The 17,687-nt window shown below is 41.5% G+C and overlaps 1 protein-coding gene across 1 annotated transcript in view; it reads right to left on the reverse strand.

Annotated features, from left to right (window-relative positions):
- The window catches only part of LOC122792856 (ATPase family protein 2 homolog), a 1,253,755-nt gene that overhangs the window by 879,691 nt on the left and 356,377 nt on the right, over window positions 1–17,687 (reverse strand). The window lies entirely within an intron of this gene.

Here is a 17,687-nt window from a genome sequence, read left to right on the forward strand (position 1 = left end):
ATCTGCAATGACATTGTGGTATAGCACCACATCTTAGTCTGGCATTTAAAGGAATAACAGGAATAGGGCTTACGCAGTCACACAGCACCATTTCAGAAATGTTTGTGTTATACATTTCAGAGTAAATCATAACTTTCCTAAGAAAACTTTTAGGGGGGGGGGGGCAGGCTAAATTAGCTTATTCTAATGTACCAACAACAGTAGGAGTAGTACAGCAGAAAACTGCTGCAGTGGAACCAGTATTCAGAATCCATGAAGTTATGAAGCCAAGTGTGCACACATGATGCTAACTGTAGTTCTCGCTTATTTCAAGAAGTCTGCTAATTTTTAAGGCAAATAATTAGGCAATATAAAAATATCCAGCTGAAGTGACAGAAACTATTCTCTTCTTTTTTATTTTGTTTGTTTCTTTTTTGACTGGGTTAGAACCACTAGGCTATTATCCTCTTTTCTGGGGAGGCTCAAGGTGCTATTCATACTACTAAGGGAAATTAAGCCAAGGCATTGAGGAGCTTCTCCTAGACTCTTTTTAATAGGTGCCATTTACATCCACCTGAGATACAACCAACTCAAGCAGACTGGGTATCATCTGAAGGACAGCCCCACTCAGGAGTGCAGCACCTCCCTGATGTTGCACTGCAGTGTCAGCAAGTGTGAGAATAGAACTCATTGCCTTCTGCATGAAAGGCAAGTGTGCTACCTGCTGTGCCACTGACTGCTAAGGAAATGAAAAGCTCCAGCACTGAAGCTTGTTACAGTCTGTCAGATCTGCACTAAACTTTGGTATACTAGTGTAAGGATAAGACTTCAAAGGTGCTGTGAAACAGGCTGAAAATGTCACCTGATTCAAGTAGTAAATTTTTTAGACATTGTGAAAACTTTAACTCTTATGCTACCTGTTAAAGTTTTGGCAATAATTCTGAAGATAAAACACTGAAGTAAACAGTGAATCAGCAAACCATAACAGAAGTATTCATACATATGGACCATTTGGCTCACCCAGTCTACTCACTGTTACAAGAGAAAAGTATAAAATAAGTCCCTGTATGATATGTCGGGGTTGTATAGTTCTATTGCCAAACTACACTTTTCACCTCTTGTGCGCAGTTACCAAAGTGCATTTATATGCATGTTAGAATAAACATCACTACAGAACAAAATGACAAACACTAAAGAGCATTTCATTACAAGTAGTGTGAAGTTTGTTATCAAATGACAGAACAGTTAACTAAGCTGAAACTTCATGGGTTTGCATGGTTCATAGGTGTATACTAGGCTAATGACCACCGGGTCCTTTATAAATCTAGCCAAGCATTTCAAATGTATCCCACAAGTTATTTGCTGGTCTTTGTGAGCCTAGCCAAAAGTCTCAAATGTATCACATGAGGTTGTGTCTTGGAGGTTATTTAAGAGGTATATATATGCTAGGGCATGATTTACAGACTGCCTCTGTCCATCGAGACATAGATTTCTCATCCACTAGTCTTGGTTTCTCTTGGACAGGGTTAGGGAGTACTAAAACAATAAATGCCTTATAAATACAGCATGAACACATTACAAAATAGAGCTTACAGATTGTTGGCCTTTTTTTGCCACTGGCCCAGAGAAAAATACACCACATCCATCTGGGAACATATTTTGTCAGTTTCCAATGATAATATGAAAAAAGAGACTTATAAATCCTCACTACATGCATCCATGCATCTTGTCTAATCAAAATCTTTAAGCTATTCTGTATTTTATTGAGTACAGTACAGTACATAAATAAAATGCTTCCTTCAGTACTGTTCCCTGCTCACTGTTTGGAAGGCGGGACTCAGCAGCCATTATGTATGCTTCTGCCAAGTTAACCTACATTTCAGAGATAACTTTAGTTTCATTCAGTGGTATAAAGGAATTTGCTAGTTGGCTTCAACTCTAATGGAATCCAAGAAAAAATTCCAGGTCCGCTATCTTAGAAAGTACATTTTTTTATATCACTTTGCGTTTGCACAAAATAAATGTTGGAAGATATGAAAAATACATCTAAAAGCATAACTTCAATGTTTAAATGGTTTTAGTAATAAATACACGGTTAGCAGAGAGAATTAGAAGGATTTTGAGGCTATAAGCTATAAACGAGTTGTTTCCATGGTCCAGCCTACAACATGACATGTGACACAGTGGTGCACCGGTTAATGTTGCTGCCTCACAGCAAGAGGTTTTCCGATTCGATTCTTAGCCAAGGTGCCTTCTGTGCAGAGTCTGCATGTCCTCCCTGCGTTCGCGTGGGTTTCCTATGGGTACTCCGGCTTTCTCCCACATTCCAAAGACATGCGCACACACACACTAGTAGAAAATAAAACAAACCATATTAACATGTTTCCATTAACACATATTATACATTACATGTTTTTGCTCTTTATAACAATTGTCTTTCAGTCCTACATTACAAATAATGCTGAATTTCAGCCTTCCCTTAAGCCTCACTGCACCCCCTTAACATTATTCTGCATGTATTCTTCCCATGCATTACAATTATTTCTATATAATGTGCCCCTACCCTTTTCTAGAGATCCCTCTTCCATTTCATGCATCTCTTTTACAATATTCAGTGAATCAGAGACATTTGATTTAGATTTGGATTTTCATTTTCTAGTAACTGCTTTTTTTAGCAGCAAAAGAATTAAACTTAAGGCCTTACTATGTTTAGACAATTCAGATCCTATGTCTCAGCTTAAAAGAATACTGACAATGAAGCATCTTTCTGCTTTCCCATCAATAGTTATACTTATTGTAACTAGCACAGACCATGATACCAATCAAATTCATTCATAAATAAATCACCCTTCTTATACCTTATTAGCCTTACTGCAATAAATGGCACATATGTGAAAACAGGTTGGGAATGACCCAAACAAATTTCCTCGGCATAGTATCAATTAGTTATATTACATAGTTAACGCGAGTTTACTTGTGCAAGTCTAAGTAAGATACAAATATGTGGGTAAATTCAAGAAAAAAAACCGTTGTGGAATCAAAATAAAGATGTAAAATAAAAACAAATGACTTAAGCTTTCAAAATGAAGCCCAGTCATAACATCAAGAGCAAATAAAATACAGTATCATAAACTATTATACTTAAATCTTCCAGCTCAAACCATGGATTCAGCTATGTCTCAAAGGTTGAAAGCAATAAAAATGCAGCCTTTAATTACATCAGAAAAATGAAAGGAAAAAGCTTGCGAATGTAAAATGTTATCAAAAATAATGAAGTGATTACCTAGCCATAGGATATAGCTAATATGCTTGGAGAAAAGTTTTGTGAAAAGTTCAGAATAAGCAAAATAGTGTGTCAGGTTATTGGGTGGGTGGCGTAACAGTAAGGTGTTCACCTCACAGATGGGAGGCAGTGTTCGATTCACACTAAGGGAAACTATCTAGCCTTAAAATGGCCCAAGAGGGCAGCTAGCATACTACTTACCCATGAACCTAAACACAGACAGTGCTGCCGCAAGTAAAATTAAAAAATCAAGTTCTACAGCACCAGATAACATAGCTATAATTTTCCTGTACAGGTTCAATAAAAACAAACTAAACCAGTTTTCTATGTGAAATCCTGGACAGAGTCAACATGGTTTATCCAAAATGGCATATGGAATCTACTGGCTATTGAACAACATGGCTTTGTTAATGGAAGATCTTACTTTTGAATCTTGTGAAACTGTTTATCAGCAGCATATAATAAAGAACTGATAAGTCATACTTCTTATCTTAGCTTAAGACATGGCACTTTTATTCCGCATAATGAAATAATTGACACATTAAATGTCAATGTTTATGTAATTCAAATGGTAAAACATTGGTTAATCAAAAGAACGTAACACATCAGGGTGGGGGAGTTACTTGTACCTTCTGACAGCGGTTACCACTGGCATCCCACAGATCTCTGTACTTGGACCATATCTTTTTAGATTGCTCTTCTCAGAAACACAAGTGGTAATATGGACTATGGATAACCATATATACTGATTACTTTGAAATGGACAGCAGTGCCAAAGAGATTCTGGTTGTCTAAGGGGGAATCACAGTTTGACCTTAATGTCCTCAGGTAAGGCTTAAAGGAACAATCAAGAGCATCTTCTCATGACAGAACCAGGTGCAACTGCCCTAGACAAGGCATCAGTAGCATCATAGATGCATTTAGTGGAATGGCAAGCCACCTAAGGGGGCAGAACTCAGAGGATAAAGTGCAGAAGTCTTACTGTCTGAATCAGGCATATGAGTTAACCCCTCCCCCTCCCAAAACGGGAGACAAGAGCCAGAACACATCTACTCATGTGGGTCTGGCAATTAATTGCCCTAAAGGCCAAAGTAGCAGAAGTATACACTTTTACCCCATACCACTCCATAGTATGGCTGTCCTTGTAAGAAGGTAAAAGCATGGAAGAGAATAGTAGCTTGGATGCCTTGAAACAACATCAGAATCCCAAGAACTTTTATACAAATACTTATGATCCTCGTGGACTTTATAACATCTCTCTGGTTTCTAAGGGGCCACAGGTTGAGAATCTGGAGCCTGAGAAGCTGCTGCAAATGTATCCAAATGGGCAGCTAAAACAGGAGGGACTGCAGAAGGTCTGGGTGAGTCCATTTGCAAGGGTTCATAATATCTCTTTTGAACCTCAGAAACCTGGGAACAGACTCACTTAAGTGTTCCATCATACCGACCACTGTATCCCCAAAACATAATTCATCAAAAGCAGAATCAAGTGACAGTGAATTCTCTTCATCAGACCACAGAGCAAGAGGAGAGTGGATCTTGGAAGAATACGCCAAGGATTCTTCACCAGAATCCATCTCTACAAAAGAAGATTTAGAATCCCTATGCCTCTTAGAGGGGTTGGAAGACCAGGGAGCAGAAGAAGGGACAGTCAACTCTTGTGGGGGTTTCACGGACATAAGGGCATTGAACAGCCCCCGAGTAAAGTCTTGCCAATCTTTGTGAGGGTCCTTAGCCACAAAAGCCACATGCTTATTTTTGTTTCTCTTTTAAAGGAACGCATGATTTAACAAATCTAGGAGGTTCAGACCCCTGCTTAGATTCAGTGAGGGTACCAGGCACCTCTTCACTAACATTTTGGGGAATCTCCTAGGCCCCTCTGATATAATCAGCCGTAGTTGCCCTCCTACATCTGTACCAGACATACGCAGTCTTGGCAGACGTCTGGGTAGACAGCTCTGTGATGGCCTCCAATTGGGTCATGGCAGTAGGAAATGGTGTTGAGCACCGAAAGATCATCCAACCGATGGGAGCCATTCAGTGAGGGATGGACAGCAGCAGGCTCAATACGTGCCTTTTTAGCTTCTTTTTAAGTGGCGGATGAAAGTACAGTTTTGTACCTACCATAAATGTAGATGTTCGAGGATCCACATTGCTGCAGTCCTAACTATTGGGTAGTCCGCTGTCCAGTCGGCCCGAATACCAAAGTATATGGCTGACGTCGGTCAGGGCGCATTAGACTGACGTCAGTACGTCAGGGTACTAATGCGCATGACCGACGTCATATCCTCAGTCTTTTCTTGCCCCAGATGTCAGAAGACCCTGAAAAGATAAGGCCAAAAACCAAAAACTCCCAACATACCTGCACCAAAATATATGTACAAAATATACAAAATTAGCAGAATATAACCTCACCTACACAACCACCCCAAACACAGAGGGGAAGGAGGGAGGGTAAATTGGACTGCAGCAATGTGGATCCTCGAACATCTACATTTATGGTAGGTACAAAACTGTACTATGTTCTTCATTCCACATTGCTGCAGTCCTAACTATTGGGTAGAATCCCAAAGCAGAGGTAAGGGAGGCTGGCAAATCATAAGGAAGCAGGAACTGACAACATGCCTTGCAAAATAGCTGTGGCAAAACCAGCCCTAGACTTAGAGTAGAGAGGAAGGTGATAATGCTTAGAAAGTATGCACTGAACTCCAAGTAGCTGCCTCCAAAATATCCTTAGTTGCCACCCCTCAGAAATGCTGTTGAAGTGGCAGTAGCCCTAGTGGAATGAGGCCTAATCCCAGCTGGAATCTCCTTGCCATGATGGGAATAACAAAATGTAATGCAACACCCAATCCATCTAGAAATAGTTTGTTTTGACACAGGCTTGCCCTGAGAACTCAAAGCAAAAGAAACAAACAACTGCTGAGACTGCCTAAAATCCTTAGTCCTGCTCAAATAATAGCAATTGCCTGTGTACATCTAAAGTGTGCAAAATCTTTTCCCCTTTATTTTGGGGATCTGCATAAAAAGTAGGCAAATGAATAGCTTGGTTTAAAGCCACACTAGAAACCACCTTAGGCATAAAGGAAGGATTAGTACGTAAAGATACTCTATCCTTATGAAAAATCAAAAAAGGCTCCACTGCCATAAAGGCCTGCAACTCAGAAACCCTTCTTGCAGAAGTAATGGCCAACAAAAAAGCAGTCTTCCATGACAAGTATTTCAATTCAGTAGTAGCCGCAGGCTCAAAGGTTGTAGAGTAAGTTTCTCCAGCATAAAATTGAGATCCCAAGCAGGAGTAGGAGCTCATTGGGGGTCTTATATTCTTTGCCCCTCTAAGAAATTGCTTGAACAAAGGATCACGAAAACAACGGTGGGTCACAATCATAGTGAGCTGAAATTGCTGCAGCATGAATCTTAATGGAAGAGAAAGACAAGCCTTTGTCCAATAACTCAGTAAGATATTGAAGAGCCACACTCAAATTTGGCTCAGAAATCTCAAATTGTTTGCTGCACTCCAAAATAAAAATCTCTTCCATTTTTCTCGTACACTTTCCTTGTACTAGGTCTCCTGGCTTCCATAATCACATTTAAAACTTGTTGAGGAAGTTGAGACCTGCTGTCTTTCAAAACAGAATATGCCAGGCTGTTAGATGAAGAGAGTGAAGCTTGACATTGAGCAGGTGACCGTCTCTCTGAGACAACAGATGTGGAATCAAGGGTAAAGGCCATGGAGGCTTCTTTACCAGACTCCTCAGTAGTGGGTACCAGTGCTGCGAGGCCAATCTGGAGCTATTAAAATCATCCTTGGCTTGTCTTGTCTGACCTTTAGAAGCACCTTTGGAAGAAGAGGCAGAGGTGGAAACGCATAGACATGAAGATTTTTCCAACTGAAAGAAAGAGCATCCACTTTCCAAGCTGTGTGATGAAACCTCTTTGTGCAAAACTGTGGCAGCTGGTGGTTTAATGGAGAAGCGAACAGATCTATGTCTGGAGTTCCCCATGACACTGTCAATTTTTGAAATACATGAAGATCCAGTTTCCACTCGTGGGGATCCATGATTTGTCTGCTTAACACATCTGCTAAGGAGTTCTGTGCTCCTGGCAGAAACCTTGCCTGAAGAGTTAGTTGCAAGCTGGCAGCAGTCTCCCATAAAATCATTGCTTGCCTGCACAATGGGTAAGAATGTGTTCCCCTTGTTTGTTGATGTACCACATGACAGTTGTGTTGTCTGTTAGAATCAACACCTGCCCTGGAAGAAGTAATTCCTTGAAAGCCATTAATGCAAACTGGACTGCTAACATCTCTTTCATGTTGATATGTAGATGCTGTAGTCTGGCAGGCCACTTGTCTTGTATCCACTTTCCATTTAGATGAGCTCCCCAAGCAATGTCTGAGGCATCTGTCGTTAGAATCTGACTAAGCCTCTGGCGGGTCACAGAGAGTCCCTTGTTTAGGTGACATTCCTGAGCCCACCACAAAAATTCCTTTTGAATGCAAGGTATTATTTGAATGACAGTGTCCAAATCCTGGCAGTGCTGTGTCCATACATTTTGAGATACCATTGTAGCTTCCTCATATGCAGTTTGGCATTGGGAAGCACCAGAATCTAAGATGCCATGAACCCTAAGGCTTGAAGGACTGTCCTTGCAGTCAGCCCGGACTGAAGAGATAGTTGATGGAAGTAACTGGAAAGATTCTTTTGTTTGTCCAGGGTTAAAAAGGCCATCTGGGCTGCTGTATTCAGTCTCACACCCAGAAAGCACATGTCTTGAGAGGGTACTAGACTGGACTTTATTTCGTTCACAGAATACCCTAGGCATCTTAGCACTGCTATGACATATTCCAAATGCTGTAGAAGGTCTTCCTTTTCTTGAGCCAGAATCAGGCAATCGTCCAAGTAAGGATAGATTTGAATTCCTTTTAGCCTGAAGTAAGCTATCACTGGAGCCAGAACCTTTGTGAATACTCTGGGCAGTAGATAAGCCAAAGGGCAATGCAGAGAACTGATAATGAGAATTTCCAGCTCGAAAACGCAGATACTTTCTGCAACTTAGTCTTATAGGCACATGAAGGTAAGCTTCCTTGAGATCTAAAGTTACCATCCAGTGATCTTTGCCCAGCAGAGGTAAAAGCTGTTGTAGCGTCAACATTTTGAACTTGGGAATGTCCAGATAAGTGTTGAGGATAGATAAATCCAAAATTGGTCTCCACGTGTTCCCCTTCTTGGTACTAGGAACAGGCGAGAATAAAATCCTAGGCCCCTTTCTGGCACAGGAACCGGCTGAATGGCCCCTATTTGGAGTAACAGAGAAATTTGCTGGTGAGCCTCTTGTCTTTGCAGAGGAGGAATGTCTGGCATGCCTTTGAAAGGAGGCAAGGTATGGAAATAAAACCTGTAACCGTGGTGAATGATATCCAGAACCCATCTGTCTTGGGTAATTAAATCCCAATTTTCTTTGAAAAGAGACAGCCTTCCTCCCAACGGTGCTGCCAGGCGAGAATGAACTGGCAGCTGAAAAGGCAGGTCATTGGGTCTGCTTACGAAAGGACTGACCCCTGCCCTCACCAGAAGTCTGAGCAGGGGAACTCCCTGTCCTAGGTCTAAAGAACCCTGAGCTCTGCCCCTACCACGTCTAGACCTACCCCTAGACTGGGAATCATAAGCAGGATAAGTCCATCCCTTAGCAGGCCAATTTCTACTAAACTTGGAGGCTGCACCTGCAAAAATCTTTAACAGTTTGCATAGACTTAGCCTTGTCCTCCATTTTCTTCAAAACTGCTTCTACAGGCGAACCAAACAACACATCAGACTGCAAAGGAGCATCCAAAATCCGTGTCTTAACATGCTCAGCTAAATTCTGATCTCACAACGAGGCGTGCCTCGAAGAACAGAACCAGTGGCAGCCACCCTGGAGGAGGCCTGCACAGCATCAAAACCACATTGCAAGGAATGTTTACCCACTTGTTCAGACACATGAACTAAATCCTGCAACTCTTTACACTCAATACCTTCCGCCAGAGCATCCACCTTAGATTTCAACTGTGAAAGAAGATAATTCTGATATTTTAACATGTGAAACTGACAATTCAAGCCCTCATGGCTAAAGTGGAAGAAGTATACACTTTCTTTCCCCATCTATCCAAAGCCCTTGCCTCTTTATCAGGAGGGACAGGATTTTTAACAACTGAGGCCTTCACACCTTTAGGCCCCTGAGAGACAGTTTCGGGTCTGCCCTAGGACTCTTAAAAAGATACTTATGAGCTTCAGGCACCCTATAATACCTATCCGGTTTAACTGGGGCAGGAGGCAAAGAATCAGGATTCAGGGAAGCCTCTGCAAAAACATCTTCCACCACATTCAAAACAGGAGGTATAGCTAAAGGCCTATGCTGGGGTAAAAACAAGAATTCCCTAAGCCTTTTCCTGGAATCAGAGAAATCTTGACCTTCCCATTTAAAATGCTCCCTCATGGAATGCAGAGTCTCTGAAAATGAAAAATCCTCAGGAGGAGAAGCTGAAGGAGTAGAATCATCCACATCAGAATCAGAATAAGGAGGGTACTCCTGCAAGTCTTCAGCCGAAGACTCAGAAGCCTCCGAGCATTGCTCAAAACTCTCAAACTCAGGTTCCACCCTAGGCCTCTTATCAGGAAGGGGCATAGAACCCCTTATCATAGTAATCAAATCCTCTGCCATTTTAAGCATATGTTTCTTAGGCAAAGACCCTGAAGCACTAGGAGAACCCCCACTGAAGCAAAACTTGGCCTGCCCTCAAAGAAGCCTTGGAAACAGAAGGGAGGCTCTAACCACCTTAGGAAGAGAGGGAAGAACAGCCACCTGAGAAGCCCCTCAGCCTGGCCTACTTCCTGAGAGGATACATCCTGTAACAGTAAAGTCTCTCCCTGAGACTCCAAAGAAACACCTGGCAAAACCTCCGGCTCCACTGAGCCCTCTACAGAACCGGCGTCTGGCACTGTCGGTTCTTCCACTCTAAACTTTGCTGCTTTGTCCTTGCGTTTTAGCAGAAGCGGCCGGAGCATCCGGCGGCATTTTATAATTACAACGCTTCCCAAACACTAACCTGGCACAGTCTAACCTTCTCTTAATAGTGCGTTTGTTAAATCTAGCACAAGGCGGCATCCAACAACGTCGTGCTCAGGCCCTAAACAAGGTATACACAAAGTATGGTAATCCCTATGAGGTATCTGTTTCCCACAAGAAATACAGTTATTCACTTTTTCTGACATCCGGTTAAATACTGAGGCAAGAAAAACCAAAATATTCTAGCGAGTACTTAGCCAACTTTGATTCGGTCTGAAACTCTGGCTTCAGAAACTTTCAGAACGCCAACCTGCACTCGCAAAATTGCTTCTGCATCGGACCATGCGGCAAAAAAGACTGAGGATATGACGTCGGTCATGCGCATTAGTACCCTGACGTACTGACGTCAGTCTAATGCGCCCTGACCGGCGTCATATACTTTGGTATTCGGGCCGACTGGACAGCGGACTACCCAATAGTTAGGACTGCAGCAATGTGGAATGAAGAACATCTTTGGGTTGACAGTATTTGGCAAAGGTATCCTGAGCCAAAAGCTTCAGAACCTATGAACCTATGTTGGTTTTCCAAATAAATAGAAAGGAATGACTGCAAACTGTATTAGAGACAAATGCCCGACAAATCTCAAATTTTATATTGTCATGTGGAGTGCACCCCCCCCCCAAAAAAAAAGACACTTCCCACGTCTATCTTTATGGGGAATATGCCTCCCACAATCAAATTTTCCATTCCTGGATAACATAAAAACAAATTACAAGGAGGGAAAAAAGAAAGTAAGGAACCCCAATGGGGCACTTAAAGCTCAACAGATGAACTAGGTCAATGAACAGCATACAGACCAAATTCAGACGTAGCTTTCTGACAGGGATTTGTACATCGCAAATGTACTTCATCACTTGCATGTAGGACATATGTCTGACGTATGACACTTATAAGATGTAAAGGCTTTGATATGCTGGTCAGACATTAGGCTATACTGTAACAGTCATAAGGAAAGACATCTTTTGCATATAAATTATATGCAAATTACTGTCCACCCTTTAAGCATTTACTGCAGATCCGGGAAGTTACCCACACACACTCAATTCAACACAAGGTCTGTAGTCGTCATGAAAGCCCTTCAAAAGACAGTTACAGTAAGAACAGCTGAATAAAGTATATTCAAAATTGCACAAGCCTGCTGGAACTCAGTTCCAGGTGACATTAGGCTGATGAAGTCCACTATTATGTGGATGACAGTGCTTAACCTGGAGGTATAACCTGTGATGTTTTGGAATTATTAAACGGTTTTGTTCATCACCTGTCTGTGCTTTGGCTTTACTTCCAGTATTGTTCTCCATTACTGAACTGGGTGTTCCAGCTGATCTCAGTGAATTTTTTACATTGTTGTGTGCTGGTTCTTTGGTTTACAATATTAAAACCTTCAAAAATCATCTTAAAAAGTATTGTTTTGAGGAGACTACATGAAAATGTAATGACAACCCAGGATAAACACCTTAGTGCACTGTTAAAGCAGCACTCACATCTCTCTAATCACTTTGACTCTGACATATCTATTTTCATGAAACTGCAAATGTTACTTCTATTAATAATCCTGATATCCTGTTTCATAGGTTTGCAAAATGTTTTGTGAGAACTGACAACTTGCAAATTTTGCTTTCTCATGTCTTCATAATGTGCTTTTATATACAGTATTAAAACATGTTTGTTCATTGCTTGTGTATACCATCCAGCCATCTGGCCCGGGTTTTTGCTGAAAATAGTCTTGGAATCAGTCTACTTACTTGGTTAACAAATAAAATTAAATAAATAAATACCATCTGTGCCTAGATGCCTCCCTGCAGACTGATTATACACCACCATTTTAACTCATTTCCTCATATCTTATCTATTAGTTCATGAGCTTCATCTTCCTTAACCTTGACATGATCAAATCTTCCATAAATATTTCCACTTGTGCTTTTTCTCGGCTTCTACATTCCTCTGTTCATTTAAACTTTGTGGAACACTTATCAATTACAACAAAAATAAACAATGTCACATGAAAAAAAAACAATAAATGAAGTTAAAAACTTTCCTATTCCTTTTCTGATATATCCCAAACTCTACATTATTAATGTTCTTACTAAAGGAGTTGAAAGTATAAACTGGTCATCACCTATCACAATCTCTACTTGTATAGTTTTATTTACTTACTTAGCCACTCACCCTACCACAGTCTCAATGGCTAATCCTCATACATACCTTCTGTCCTCCTGGGTACCCTCACAGCACCTTTCCACAATCCTGGACCAATTACTTAGCGAGAAACGTCCTTCCAGCTTCTCAGCAAGTTAGCCTTCTGGCAAAATCATGACCGCAAGGGATCAGAGAGTAGCAGATAGGCAGCAGAAGCTATCATAGATAAGCACTAGATAATCAGTCTGCAGACCATTTCATGCCATTCAGGGCCGGCCTTAGCTCAAACGGCGCCCTAGGCGAAGCACTGCTCTGGTGCCCCTTAAGCCCCACCCACACTGAACACAAGGAACTCCCCTATTTGAGCCACGCCCACAGAAGGGTCACTCAACCTACCAACAAATACATTTGCAGGTAACTGCACCAATGAACTGTCCTAAGACATTTTCAAAAGGGGAAAAAAAAACAGCTAAATAGCCAGGCACTACGGTATATAAAAATTGCACTTAACTCTAAGTCTACAATTCGTATGGTCATTCTGACAGCAGGCAAGTAAATTATTAACTCATTTCTGAGTGTCATCAACTCAAACTAAAAATGCAGCAGTGCAAGACTCAAACCATAAATACTAAATGCACTGTAACTATGGTACTAGAAATAACAATTTGCATTCAAATGCAGTTCAGAGAGTTAAGAAACTAACACAACTTCCAGTGCATGCATGCTCACTCAGCTTTGTTTCACGAGCACACACATAGTGACATTTAATTTGCCACTGCTCATTAAATACCCGACAGTAATCTAACACCAAAATTTCATGCAAAGGAAACTCAAACGTGTAAAACTGCTTTGCCCAACAGTAAAAAGTTGAGCAAGAGTAATATAGCATTTGACAAAATCAGAAAGTATAAAATCACCACAAATATGCCTTCAAAAAACTGCACTAGCAATGCTTATGCTGCTATCAAATATACTTTAACATACCATTGATCTGCAGTAAAACAATCAAGTACATCACAAAAAATGTTAGAAATACATTATGAGGTAACAGCAATGCTGATGGATTGTTATAGCTGACATATGAAAATCCTGCAGAACAAATAGCTGTAGATCCAGCAGATTTTTCTTGTACTTAATTACAGTTGTATGCAATGATTAGTGCTACGGACAGAGAAACATGGAGTAACAGTGCTTTCATATGTGTATAACTTAGTTTCAGAAAGGCTGCCAAAGACTCTAACTTGGTATACCCTCTCTTTATCACTTAGAAAGAATAGCTTTCTGTATGTCAATGAATTTCACTGTGACAGGGTGGCAGTTCTCCCAACTACAGACTTTTGTACTGGATACTATATAAAAAGGACTCAGGAAAACACCAAAATTATGTCACTTGCCTAGTCTGTCTTGCAATAGCCAGGCATGGCTATTGCAAGACAAACATCTCTAACGCTCAGGTGAGAACTGCTCTCTCCAAGGCAAAAAACACAGCATCCATGGGACCAGATGGTGTCCCGGATGTGTGCTCCACGAACTCAATGAGGAATTAAACCGCAGTTAGGGCAGCTGTTTAATCTTAGCCTCACCTCAGGATCGTGGCGAAGAGTGGCGTCACGGCAACTGTGGTCCCACTTCACAAAGGCGGAGTCTCCACAGACCCTGGAAATTACCGTCCCATCAGCCTGACAAGCTTGATCTGCAAAGCTATGGAGTCACCTATTACAAGTGTGTCTGGCATGTTGTTTGGCCTTAAGGGCTGTGACTGTTTACACTGACTTTGTGAACTATGTGTTGCATTTGCTATGTCTTGAGGTGGTGGTTGCTTGGGTGTCTGCTTTGGAGGCCTCTGTTGTTTTGGTAGATTTTTAATCAATGCCTCCGATTATGTTTTTGTGTGTTTATGTGTTTGGTTTGCAGTTGTGATAGTTCTATGTGAGACTGGGTTTGTGGTGTGCATGGTTACCTTCTCCTCCTGACTGGTCTTGCCAGTACTGAATTGAGAGAGCTCAGCCTCCAGTTTGGCTATATAGTTGCATCTCTCGCATATGTTTGTATTTGTTGGGAGGAGGAGAGGGTTGTCTGTGTACATGAGGCAATTGTAACATTGCCTCAAGATTCCCAGATTCACCAGTTGAACAGGAGAGAACAAACTTAATTTGAAATCAAGCAGTTAGAGCCAAAAGAACAAGTGCATTTATGGGTGGTCTCAACCACAGCTCTGAACCTTTCATCTCCAAAATGTGGGACACTACTTATCATAATGTGAGTCAAATCTGTGGAACACATGCTAACAGCTCAAGAGCAACTCCAACTAGACAGCTCACAAGATAGTTAAAATGTGTCCTTTTATACTCACAAGAGCATAATTCGGTGAACTAATTTGATCAGTGTTGCTCACCATGGAAATTAGTTAAAACACTTTTTAACACTGAAAGTGGGACAGACCCTTCAATGTAGAACTGCAGGGAACATTTTAAGACTCTTAAGGAAAATTCCTCAAAAAACACTGATACTCTATCGTCAGATTCACATGTATGTGAATCTTTGGAAATACATTTAGTGCGTTTGCCTTGAAATTATCTTTCACTTTTGCAGCTGTGAGGTACAGTTGAGAAGTATTCATATCCCCGTTGTTTTGGCTTTGACCCTGATTTTTTTGCTAAGAGATTGAGCGGTATGCAGTGTAGGCAGCGCAAATTAACCCGCTTTAATTATCACAGAGCAGGAACACCATAGTATGTCAGACTACTCGTGTGTGTGTGTGTGCGTGTGTGTAATAAATACTTAATACATAGTGACAGCCTGCAGCAGTGTGTTTATGCTAGAAACGCAACGTCTGGTTAGATTGATGTTATCCTGGACCACCAGAAGACCCAACAAGTCTGGGACAGTTATTAAAGTACTTTTGCATTTATTTTTCCAAGGGGGTGACAAATTGCGCCCATAGCACTTATTATTGAACATCCCCACAGTATCCTGGTGGTAAGGCACCTTTATGAAGTGACCCTTTGGCAGTGACATTCACCTGGAGTGTATCCAGAAGCATCACAGAAACTGAAAGTAAACATTACTTTCGGTTACAATATTACTCATCACTTACATAAAACGTTTAGACAGCCTTACAAGAAAAACAAACATTCTTAAACTGAGTTCAGCAAGTAGCCCTTTCCACCAAAGGAGTGCTATTACCCTTTCTGCACCCACTTTCATTCCTGCTTCAGTAACCCGCGGTGGCGGAGAAAAGGGTAAAAGGAAGAGATGGCGAGTGTCGCTTTTATCAGTGGGGGTATCAGGAGAAGAAGAACTGGAGGTGAAAGTAAGCCTGGGTTAGACTTTGACGGATGGTATGGCTCATGAAGACAGCTTACAGTGAAGCCATCTGGCCTACAATTTGTCAGCAATTAAAGCGTTTTCGCTGTTCAGTCCCCGGACTACCGTGTCACCGGGAGGAAAGGTAATTTTTCTCATTACGGATATCACGGCTGGGCGGTAACAGGGGGTGCAGAACCGTCTGTAAGTGAAGCTGACCCCTGTACCCCAGGAGATGGTTACCTGGAAGATTTTTTGTGGACCACCGTGGAAGGGCACTGGGACACGGAAAATGACCCCGAGTGTTGGAAATGTTGTGAGGAGTCCCGGGGTAGGAGAAGATGGCAGACTCTGGAGCTTGATAGAATTTTACTTGCAGGAAGTTATGAAAATGAAATACAAGTTGCACCTGCTCTCACATTTGATGAGATTATACATCTCTTGAATACTGATCACAGTGAAACCGTGGAGAGCGAAGGGATTGTCACTCTGTTTAGTCCGCCACATAACAGAATGATAGGGAGAGCCTGTAGGCTAATGATGAAAAAATGGGCTGCACTGAAACTCTTCTCAGGGTCCTATATAAGGTTGGGACCTTCTGCGAGTTAAAAAACACAGCTCAGATAATACTCCGCCAGAAAAAAGACGAACAAGCGCCAAACACCAGTTTACCATAAACATAAAGCTGAGCGTAATGGACAAAGAAATTTATATAAGTCCGACTAAATGCCTTGTTCAAACTAAAATTGAAAAAACGAAAAAACATCATACAGAGAGGACCATTCCTGTTTAAAACCACCATCAAAGTCAAAAACCTATACTGCATAAAATATTATCCGAAGTGTCTGCCCACTATACCTTTATATCATATAAAAGGAGCCTTAACACTTATGCTCATGCATTGCTGATAACTGAAAGAACACCAAGAAATCAGTATGAGGCAAAATGTTGGCAAACCTAAAACAGCCTAGGGCAAGGCATAATAAAAAATAAGAAAGCTGTACAAAGAACAGCTCTATGAAACCATGACTAAAACAAAATAAAAATATAAATAATGAATAATAGAAACTGCTCCTTGTTTGTATTTTAAGCAGCACATTTTATTTTTAACAGTATTCCAAAAATCACTTACCTCCTACTAGTCGCCGGTAGAAATTAAAACGCCAAAAACGTGCAAGTACTCTCCAATCCAGGAACAAAACTCCGTCCACAGATTCCAGGAAATCTGATCGCCACTAGCCAATAGGTGCACCCAACTTTGTAGCATCAACGAAAGAAGGAGCGAGGCGGAGTGAGCTGTTTATATATGCTCATTGGATCAGTGTGGCCGTGATGTCAGTGGTACAAAGTGATACTGATAGGCTCATTTGAACGATGCTCATAACAGCGGCCACTCACAGGCTCAGCACATCAAGCATCATGCAGGGGGGGAGGGAATGAAACTATGGCTTAAGGGCGTAGGCTGTGTAAAAAAAAAAGTTTGTGTTTGTAGTGGGGGAGGGAGGGCGCATTCCTAGCCTCTATGGGCGGTGAAATTTGTCCTAATGTTCGTGTTGTTGCTGCCTTTCAGTTTTCCCAGGTAGGGGCGTTTCATTTTCACAGCAGAACTCCAGTCCGCAAATATGTACAATTTGCGCCCTTTTAAGGCCGGCCTGTACGGCGCCCTAGGCGGTCGCCTAGTTCGCCTATGCCTAAGGCCGGCCCTGATGCCATTCCAAAAAACCCTATTCAAAAATTTCTTCTAGCCTCAAAGACAGCAAGACACAACTGAACAGGGGAGTACTTGAGGTTGCCCAACCAATTATCTAGGTTTACCTTGAAGGTGGCAAGGGTACTACTCATAAAATGCAATGGAAGTTTGTTCCAGAGGTGAAGGATT

This window comes from Protopterus annectens, chromosome 2.part0 (genome assembly GCF_019279795.1).
Source record: "Protopterus annectens isolate FY-2018-M chromosome 2.part0, PAN1.0, whole genome shotgun sequence".
Taxonomy (NCBI): Eukaryota; Metazoa; Chordata; order Ceratodontiformes; family Protopteridae; genus Protopterus; species Protopterus annectens.